The following is an 11,155-nucleotide window of genomic DNA, read 5'->3' as shown; positions in this document are numbered from 1 at the left end:
GACAGTGCGTCAAAAGTCATAATTTTACTCCAAAAAAACGTCACTATTTTACAAGAACAAAAAAAATTGGCGATATTGTGATGAAAGTCAGAATTTTATATAACAAATGTCACCATTTTGCATTAAAAAGTAATAATTTTACATTAAAACAGTAATGATTTTACGAGAAAATATTGTAATATTACAGAAACAGAAAGAATATGAGAATTTGATCCCAATTTTATAAGAAAAAAGTCAACACATTGTGAGAAAAAGACTGCTTTTGTAAAAATGTTTTTATTTTTTATTTTTTGTTTGTAATTGAATCTTCATTCATTCAGTTATCACAGTAAGTCTCTATATACATATTTATTTATTTATTTAAAATAAATTGGGCCAAAGAGGGCGCATTTCAATTTCTTACACACACTTGTTATTTCATATGTTGACCAGAGGGGGAGCACTTTTAAAACCGTCACACAGTCAATTTGAAAAATCCCTCCATCCCCTGTCTATTTTCATGTGTCAGGTAAACCGCGACGAACGGGGCCAGATGAATCCCCCTACCTCATGTCCCTTTGTTTTTTGAGTAATCTTTTTCCGGAAGACTCCGGAAGACTTGTACAGAAGCTGAGAGGAAAAAAAAATCTCCATTGGAAATAATGTAAATTAAATCTGCGAGCAGGGTCACGCCTGTTCATTTAATTAAATATTTTTTTATTTGATTTAATTAAATTAAATATTTTTTTTATTTGGTTTAATTGAATATAATTACTTTTTGATTTAATTGAATTTAAATTAAATAAATAACAAATGTAATGAAAGAAAATAAAACCACTTCAGTCTGTCATACCAAAGACTATAAAAATGGGACCCATTACCTCCCTGCTTGGCACTCAGCATCAAGGGTTGGAATTGGGGGTTAAATCACCAAAATGATTCCCGGGCGCGGCCACCGCTGCTGCCCACTGCTCCCCTCACCTCCCAGGGGGTGATCAAGGGTGATGGGTCAAAGGCAGAGAATAATCTCGCCACACCTAGTGTGTGTGTGACAATCATTGGTACTTTAACTTTAACTTTTAACTTTCATGATCAATTTGTAGCAATCAGGATCCAGATTTATTAGGGCGGTATAGCTCGGTTGGTAGAGCTCGCAACTTGAGGGTTCCAGGTTCAATCCCCGCTTCCCGCCAACCTAGTCACTGCCGTTGTGTCCTTGGGCAAGACATTTTACCCACCTGCTCCCGGTGCCCACCCACACTGGTTTAAATGTAACTTAGATATTGGATTTCACTATGTAAAAGCGCTTTGAGTCACTAGAGAAATGTGCTATATAAATATAATTCACTTCACTTAAACTGTTGGACAATTTGCTCACGCATTTGTTGACAAAGTGGTGACCCTCACCACATCCTTGTTTGTGAATGACTGAGCATTTCATTGAAGCTGCTTTTATACCCAATCATGGCACCCACCTGTTCCCAATCAGCCTGTTCACCTGTGGGATGTTCCAAATAAGTGTTTGATGAGCATTCCTCAACTTTCTCAGTCTTTTTTTGCCACTTGCGCCAACTTTTTTGAAACATGTCGCAGGCATCAAAACCCAAATGAGCAGAAAACAACAAAGTTTTCCAGTTGGAACGTTAAATATCTTGTCTTTGCAGTCTATTCAATTGAATACAGTGTATGACAGCTGCACGGTGGCAGAGATAAATGCACTTCAGAGGGTCATAAAAACTGCCATGAAGATCACTGGCTGCTCTCTCCCCTCCATAGATGAACTGTACAGTGCCAGGTGCCTCAAAAAGGCCCAAAACATCATAAGGGACCCATCTCACCCTGGATCATACTTGCCAACCCTCTTGAATTTTCCAGGAGACTCCCGAAATTCAGCGCCTCTCCCGAAAACCTCCCGGGACAAATATTCTCCCGATTTTCAGCCGGAGCTGGAGGCCACGCCCCCTCCAGCTCCATGCGGACCTGAGTGAGGACAGCCTGTTTTCACGTCCGCTTTCCCATGGTATAAACAGCGTGCCTGCCCAATCACGTTATTCCATACGAGGCGTCCGGCATACCGCCGATGAGCATGGTGCAGATGAAGAAGATCTTCTCGGCGTCCGTGTTGGCGCACACGTTGCCAAAGCCGACGCTGGTCAGGCTGCTGAGGGTGAAGTAGAGGGCGGCGATGTACGAGCTGCGCACAGACGGGCCGCCGACCGTGTTGTTGACGTAGGGCATCTCCAGGCGTTTGCCCAGCTCATGGAGCCATCCTCGGGGAAGAGATGGGAGGACAACAGGGTGACAAGAACTCAATCATCCAGACTAGAGATAAATTGTATTATTATGTTTGTCTTACCTAAAAATAAATATATTTATTAATTTAAAAAAAAAAACTAAGTACATTTTTACTATATTTTGCTAAAAACATCAAAATTAATTGTATTTTTATTTGTATTTTTTCTGACTTCTTATTACATCCAGCCATAGAATTATACATTAAAATTAGAGATGTCCGTATCGGCCGATAAATGCTTTAAAATGTAATATCGGAAATTACCGGTATTGTTTTTTTTAATTATCGGTATCGTTTTTTTATTTTTTATTAAATCAACATAAAAAACACAAGATACACTTACAATTAGTGCACCAACCCAAAAAACCTCCCTCCCCCATTTAAACTCATTCACACTCATTCACACAAAAGGGTTGTTTCTTTTTGTTATTAATATTCTGGTTCCTACATCCATCCATCCATCCATTTTCTACCGCTTATTCCCTTCGGGGTCGTTATATGTCAATATATATCAATACAGTGTGCAAGGGATACAGTCCGTAAGCACACATGATTGTGCGTGCTGCTGGTCCACTAATAGTACTAACCTTTAACAGTTAATTTTATTCATTTTCATTAATTACTAGTTTCTATGTAACTGTTTTTATATTGTTTTACTTTCTTTTTTATTCAAGAAAATGTTTTTAATTCATTTATCTTATTTTATTTTATTAATTAAAAAAAAAAGTACCTTATCTTCACCATACCTGGTTGTCCAAATTAGGCATAATACTGTGTTAATTCCACGACTGCATATATCGGTTGATATCGGTATCGGTAATTAAAGAGTTGGACAATATCGGAATATCGGATATCGGCAGAAAGCCATTATCGGACATCCCTAATTAAAATAAACATATTTGAAATAATTAATTTTAAATGATCATAATAATTTAAAATGACCATATTTAATTATTAAAATAATTGCTTGTTTATCAATAGCTTTAGCATTTTATTCATTACATTTTGAAGTTCTCAGAAGCCAAGTTATGTTATATTCCTTAAGATTTATTTATACAAGTTTCAATTATCGAAACACAGTTTTGTTTGCATATTTTCAGGATGTATATATATATATATATATATATATATATATACACATATACATATATATAAATACACATACATATATATATATATATATATATATATATATATATATATATATATATATATATACACATACATATATATATATATATATATATATATATATATATATATGAATGAAATACTTGACTTGGTGAATTCTAGCTGTAAATATACTCCTCCCCTCTTAACCACGCCCCCCCCCCCCTTCTAGACCCCCCACCTCCCGAAATCAGAGGTCTCAATGTTGGCAAGTATGCCCTGGACATAAACTTTTTGAACTGCTGCCCTTGGGCAGGAGATACAGGACAATAAAATGCCGGACAAACAGACTTAAGAACACTTTTTACCCGAGAGCAATAGTGTCGCTGAACACAAGACGACAATAATGACTGTGCATGTGAGCTGTGTGCTTGGTATTTTTATGTATTTTATGTATTTTTATCTATTTATCTATGTTCTTATGTTTTTATGTGTTATGAATTTGCACTAAATTAGTTTTGCTTGCAATTTCGTTGTATAATGTACAATGACAATAAAGATAAATTCTATTCTATTCGATTTGCAAATCATTGTATTCTGTTTTTATTTACCATTTAGACAACATGCCAACTTCACTGCTTTTGTACAATAAGTTATTTTCTCCGTTATCAATCCGGTCAGAACACACTTTTTTCATGTCAAAACAACAACAGTTATGTTCGACTTATATTCCTTTCTTCTCTAGTGTTTCTGCATGAACTTGTCACTTTTGTGCACTCCTGCTACATACACTGCAAAAACTGAAATCTAAGTAAGATGTAATATCTCAAATAAGGGGGATATTTGCTTATTTTCTGTCTGATAAGATAATTCTTCTCACTAAGCAGATTTTATGTTAGAGTGTTTTACTTGTTTTAAGGGTTTTGGTCCTAAATGATCTCAGTAAGATATTACAGCTTGTTGCTGAGATTTGATGACCTATATTGAGTAAAACATGCTTGAAACTAGAATATCAACTGTTGCAAAGCTGTACTGTTCTCATATATTAGCATGACAACTGTTGCATATAGTAGTACAGTTATTATGAGTGAGAATATACTTATTTTAAGGTATTTTTGGGTTCATTGAGGTTAGCTAATTTTACTTGTTTTGGAAAGTCTTGATAAGCCAAATTTTCTTGTTCTATTGGCATATAATTTTGCTTAGTTCAAATAAAATACCCCTCATTTTTGTATTTTTTTTTTTTCTTGTTTTTGAACACTGACTTTTTGCAGTGTTCCAGAATATGACGAGTACTCCGGTCATTGGCGTATCAACATGGTGGATATGATAAAGCCACAGAGCCGCTTCCCTGCGGTCCAAATTTTGCAAGAGCTGTATCAGAAGGAGTAATTATTTCGGGAGAATGTCGCGTCTCTCAGACCCCGAGTGAACCGGAAGGACGATTAAAGAGCGTGTAGTCCCCACCTCATCGCAGGGCCAACACAGATAGACAGACAACATTCTCTTATTATTATAATCAAATGACAGCAGTCATTTCCATGAGGTTATTTTCTAATATAAGTGTTTAGGCCCACTTACAATGACAATAACAACAACAAATATTGTTTTTCATGAACTGTGTACTTGTATTGTTTGTCTGGGTGGAGGTCCTGCTTGGGAAATAATTTGTACCCCTTTCAGACATTGAATTTAGTTCCCATTAAAACATTCACATGTTGCACAATGAGATGTACATTGTGTACATTCCTGCAACTTCCTGTTTGTAAAAAAAAATATTTTTATTAGTATTTATTTAATATACTAACAGCATTTCATGATTAATATTTATAAATTAAGATTCTTAATAAATGACACTAGAATAAGCACACATTTGATTGGTAAATCATAGTGTAACGACCTGGAATTACACTTTATGTGTGGTGTTGGAGTTGTCCGACTTTTTGTGTGGCTGTAAACGCATCACTGGCTAAGTGCCATATGTGCATGTGTTGGCGCAAGTGAGAAAGAGCGAGCGGCTGCTGTTGATATAACAACGTTGGTTTTGGTCTGGTTTGTACTGCAGAAAATGACCAGTTTTGCTAGATATCATTTTTTTACTAATGTTTTGGTGATGTGTTTATGGCCGCCAATAAAGAGTTTTGCTCAGTAAAGTGATCGATGGAATTCATGTCCTCAAAGCGTCTTGACAGACGTTTCAATATTTGAACAATGATGACGAAAACTGTTTTCTCTGTCGTGTCGAAAATTGTTATGCGCTTATTTTTTTATTTGATTTTGTGCGTGGCATCGATTTGCCTTACTTTAGGTAGGTAGAGGGCGGTCTGTCCTGGGCATGACGTTAAAGTGCATCCGGCAGTGGAGGCTCCTCTATGGGGTCTTGGGGCACTAGGAGGTTAACCCCTTTACTACTGTTACCCCAGGTGGCCCTTGGCAAAGGCCTAGTACCTGACTGCCCCCTAGCCAGGGATACGGTGAAGACCTCAACGGCGGAGCAGGCGGAAGACGGTAGATGTAAGAACTACCACAACGGCTGCGATGGCGGAAGAAGGCTGCAGCAGAAAAGGGTCCCCAGTCGTCTTGGACTCCATGTCACTGGACCCTGACCCGGATCTGTCAAGGATCGTGTGGTGACTGTCTGTGCAACAGTCTCCCCACGTTAAATTCACGCACAGGCATCCTCCATAAAGGGATACCCCCCTACCAGGAGGAGCGTCATACTCGCTTTGAGTGACCGCCGATGATGATGAGAGGGCGGTATAGCTTGGTTGGTAGAGTGGCCGTGTCAGCAACTTGAGGGTTCCAGGTTCGATCCCTGTCAGAATAACTGTATATAAGTTATCACACAACTTGTTTGCTTGCAGTTCAGGTTGCCCTGGTTACTATCCACTTGTGCTCACAAAGCTGTCCTTGTTTTATCATGCAAAGGCGGACAGCTTGTAAATCTCCACTGCGTGTCTGGAATGCGCCTCGCTGTAGAAGTGTCTGTTTTTCAGATCTGGACAGCCACGGGAGGGGCCGAAGTCTCCAAGAAGATAAGGCGGACGAGCAGAGAAGGAGCAAACCTGACACCGCTCCAAGCACATTTTGTTTTAACTGTTTATGAACCAGTGCTAGGCTGCTGCATAATGTGACCCATCCTTTTAGAAGCAGCTTCAGCTATGTAATCAGGGAATGCCCACCTACTCAGTGACCTAATGGTTAGAGTGTCTGTCCTGAGATCGGTAGGTCGTGAGTTCAAAGGTCATTGTAGAAAATGTTCGGCTACAATATGAACTTAAAAAGGACGGTCGTTTTAGGAAGATAGCCATAAATGTGTCCCGATGACGGCGTTCAAAACGACGCTAAATGAGCAGTGAGCTCTATGGGTCTCTGAATGGACGCGCCTGCTAAAACAATTACACAGGACGCGTTGACTCGCCGCTGAATAAAAGTCCGATTCCACCCACGAGTCCGTCAAAGTGGGACGCGCAAACACCGTCGTGCGAAATTTTGTATCCCTGACATATTTAGTATCCCCTACCGGAGGAGCGCGCATGGGGGCAGCTCGTCCGTGTTATTAGTGATGTCGATACAAAATGTGGATTATTGCGATCATTCTCTGATCGTCAAAAATGTTGTCGGTGTGACATGCGACATTCCTACCCCAATAAATGCGAACAGCTGCAATCCATCACCGGCATTCAGCACACCGGGGACTGATGAGAGCGAGCTGCATAAGGACCGGTGGACCCAAGGATCCTTACCGGAACATAACCTTTTGTTGGCGTACAACCTGTGTGTCTCGTCATTCCTCGTTCCCCCCCCACCCTGCTTCCCGGACTGCCTCTTGGATCTCGATCTCCCGCTTGAACACGGACCTCTTGACGCCTCTCTCTCAGCCCCACGGTTCCTATGCCTTGTCCCCACTCTCGATTCAACACTACGGTAAAACACTCAAGTAATTCCCACACCTAATCTACACCACACACTCTTGGATATATATATATATATATATATATATATATATATATATATATATATATATATATATATATATATATATAATAAAGCATAGAGCTTTACTGCCCCCTTGTAGAACTGTGCCGTCACAACTCCCTCCAACCATAACAAATTCCATGTTAAAAAACAACAACACGTAGGATTATATGTACAGACTTGGCATTGGACAAAAATTTGGACTCAGTTTATTAATTGCAGAAAAAGTTAGTAATATTTCAGCATATTTCTGCGCTGCCATAAACTAAGGGTGTCCAGTTCTGATATTTACAATCGTATATTGAAAGGGCTACTAGAGGCTAGCAGCTACACAACAGCTAAGCACACCATAGCATGCAAGCTAGACATACGTAACAAGTGACCTTCATTGAACAATATTGCAGTTTAAAACACGACACAAGTACAAAATAGTTATACATACATATTACTTTGGGGTAAGAAGTCTCCAAGGCAGAAACGTATTAGAAAGTATCCAGTAACAAACGTGTCCGCATCAATCAATCTGAGTCATGATCTTAATTTAATGAATTGACTACTAAAACAAAGCCAAAGCATACATCTGTCACACCTGTGAGTGTCTCGATACGACTTTTTCCACTTCCGATACAATAACGATATTGATGGCCCATAATGAAATGTATCCGATAGCAGCACAAATCATAGTACACACTTTTACTATTTTGTAGCGTGGAATGTTAGAAAAGGTTTGATCAAGTAGAATTAGTCAGAGAACACTAACCTTAAAGACATATTTATGCTTTCGAAATGGAATGATTCGTCGGGTTGAGCTCATGAAGCAGGAAGTTGAATGGTGTGGACACGTTTGTTACTGGATACATTCTAATAGGCTTCTGCCTCGAAGACATTGTACCTGTAAGTAATATGCAAAATGTGGTGTTTTAGACTACAATATTGATCAATTGAGGACCGATTTCATATTTCTAGCTTGTGTGCTATGGTGTGCTTAGCTGTTGCGTAGCTGCTAGTTCCTAGTAGTCTATGGCTTACCATGTTTACCTTTTTGTAAATGTCTTCACTAAAATAGAATGAAAGATCACATAAAAGCCACATCTTTGAATGTTCATAACTAAGGGTGTCCAGATCTGATATTTATAATCGGTTATTGATAGGCGACTAGGGGCGAGCAGCTACACAACAGCCAAGCACACAATAGCACTCAAGCTAGACATACAGTATATAAGAAGTGACCTTCGTTGAACAATATTGCAGTGTAAAACACAACATTTGTCAAAATAAACAAGTATGAAATAATTAAATATATATTATTCAGAGGTACAAAGTCTCTAAGGCAGAAACGTTTTAAAAAGTACCCAGTAACAAACGTGTCCGCATCAATCAATCTGAGTCATGATCTTAATTTATTGAATTGACTACTAAAACAAAGCAAACGCACACATCTGTTGCACCTGTAAGTGTCTCCATACGACTTTTTCCATTTCTGATACACTACCGATATTGATCCGATATCAGCATAAATCATAGTACACACTTTTTGCTATTTTGTAGTGTGGAATGTTAGAAAAGGTTTGATCAAGTGAAATTAGTCAGAGAACAATGGAACACAAACTTTAAGACATATTTGCCCCGATGATTTTGTTGGGTTAGGCTCATGAAGCAAGAAGTTGAATGGCGTGGACACGTTTGTTACTGGATACCAGAGGTGTGGACTCGAGTCACATGACTTGGACTCGAGTCAGACTCGAGTCATGAATTTGATGACTTTAGACTCGACTTGACAAAATGTAAAAAGACTTGCAACTCGACTTAGACTTTAACATCAATGACTTGTGACTTCACTTGGACTTGAGCCTTTTGAATTGACATGACTTGACATGACTTGCTACTTTCCCCAAAACCCAAAGATGAAAAAGTTATTCGGGAGCGCTCCGTATTTTTCATTGTGTACTTGTCTATCAGCGTTGCGTGTGTCAGCTGGTGTGCTCTCAGTACAACAGCAAATCAAATTAGATCTACTTTGTTTTCATCACACAGCATTCATCCAATCAAATTGCAGGACAACCAACGAAGAAGACATGTCCAAACCACACGCCAGTGAACAAAAAATGATACCTAAAATAATTTCGTTTGGGTATAAAAATTACGAGGTGGTCAACACAAAACGGTTTGCAGTATGCAACACATGCGGTTCGAAAATTACTGATGGAGAGGCAACAACTTCCAACTTCGTCCGGCATTTGAAGTTGCACAAAGAAGGGTAAGTTTTGAATGTAAGATAACGTTTATTGGCTAAGTAACGTGACTTTTATTTGCTGTGTAGTTAAATCAGTGAGGCTGTAAACTCACTGCTAACGTTATAACGTTATTGCAAACACGGGAATCTGTTGCAGTTCACTACCTTATTCATACTTTTTGTTCAGTGATTTTTTTCAAGCAGGGTTACGTTAGTCAATATATCACACGTAACGTTAGACGGCGGTCAGCAGCACCGCGTATTTTAGCCACCTAAAAAAAGACGAAAATAGTAAAATAAAGGTCAGTTAAAATGTATACTATATTATGAATATGTGTACCGTTTTAGCTAGCTTTCTGACATACTGTTGGTTGTTTACCTCAGTGGTCCCCAACCACCGGGCCGCGGCCCGGTACTGGTCCGCGGCCCGGTACTGGTCCGTGGATCGTTTGGTATCGGGCCGCACAAGAAATTTTTTTTTTTTTTTTTTTTTTTTTTTTTTTTAATTAAATCAACATAAAAAACACAAGATACACTTACAAGTAGTGCACCAACCCAAAAAAACTCTCTCCCCCATTTTGTTCTGGGCATTGAACATGAAGACTCTTCCTTCACTGTTCCGAGTGGCCATGAGAGTCTTGGCAGTGCCTGCCTCCAGTTCTCCAGTGGAGCGAGTTTTCAGCCATGGTGGCATCATACTACGCCCCCATCGTGCACAAATGACTGACAGACTCTTGGCTAATTTGGTCTTTTGCAAATGCAATGCAGCATAGGGCCCTGACATATAAAAAGTACAACTTTTTTGTTATGTTCACGTATATGTCATGTTTTTTCAATGTTAACACTTTTGTACAAATAAGTACATTTGCACTTTATTTTTCAATGTGTTTGTTCTGTAAAGGAATGAGTTAATGTTTAAAATGACTGGTTAATAGTGCTATTATAAAGTGCAATGTCAGCACAATTTTCTTTCCTGCAATTTAAAATGCACTTGTTTTAATAAATAAATACAGCGTTTGAAAAGCATACACAATCTGTGTTAATATATTAGTCTGTGGTTAAAAGGACTTGAAAGGACTCGAAACTCAAAATGCAGGACTTAGGACTTGACTTGAGACTTTCCAGTCTTGACTTTGGACTTGACTCGGGGCTTGCCTGTCTTGACTCGGGACTTGACTCGGACTTGAGGGCAAAGACTTGAGACTTACTTGTGACTTGCAAAACAATGACTTGGTCCCACCTCTGCTGGATACTACTGTCTAATAGGCTTCTGCCTCGGAGACATTGTATCTGTAAGTAATGTGCAAAATGTGCTGTTTTAGATTGCAATATTGATCAATTGAGGACCGATTTCGTACGTGTAGCTTGTATGCTATGGCGTGCTTAGCTGTTGTGTAGCCGCTCGCTCCTAGTAGCCTATAGCCCGACATGTTTACCTTTTGTAAATTATGCCACTAAAATAGAATGAAAGCTCACAAAATTTGAATGTTCACAACTAAGGGTGTCCAGATCGGATATTTATAATCGAACATTGATAGGCTACTTAGCAGCTACACAACAGC

This window comes from Nerophis lumbriciformis, linkage group LG36 (assembly GCF_033978685.3).
Source record: "Nerophis lumbriciformis linkage group LG36, RoL_Nlum_v2.1, whole genome shotgun sequence".
Taxonomy (NCBI): domain Eukaryota; kingdom Metazoa; phylum Chordata; class Actinopteri; order Syngnathiformes; family Syngnathidae; genus Nerophis; species Nerophis lumbriciformis.
The sequence above is the reverse complement of the archived record's forward strand: the minus strand, read 5'-3'. Positions refer to the sequence as shown.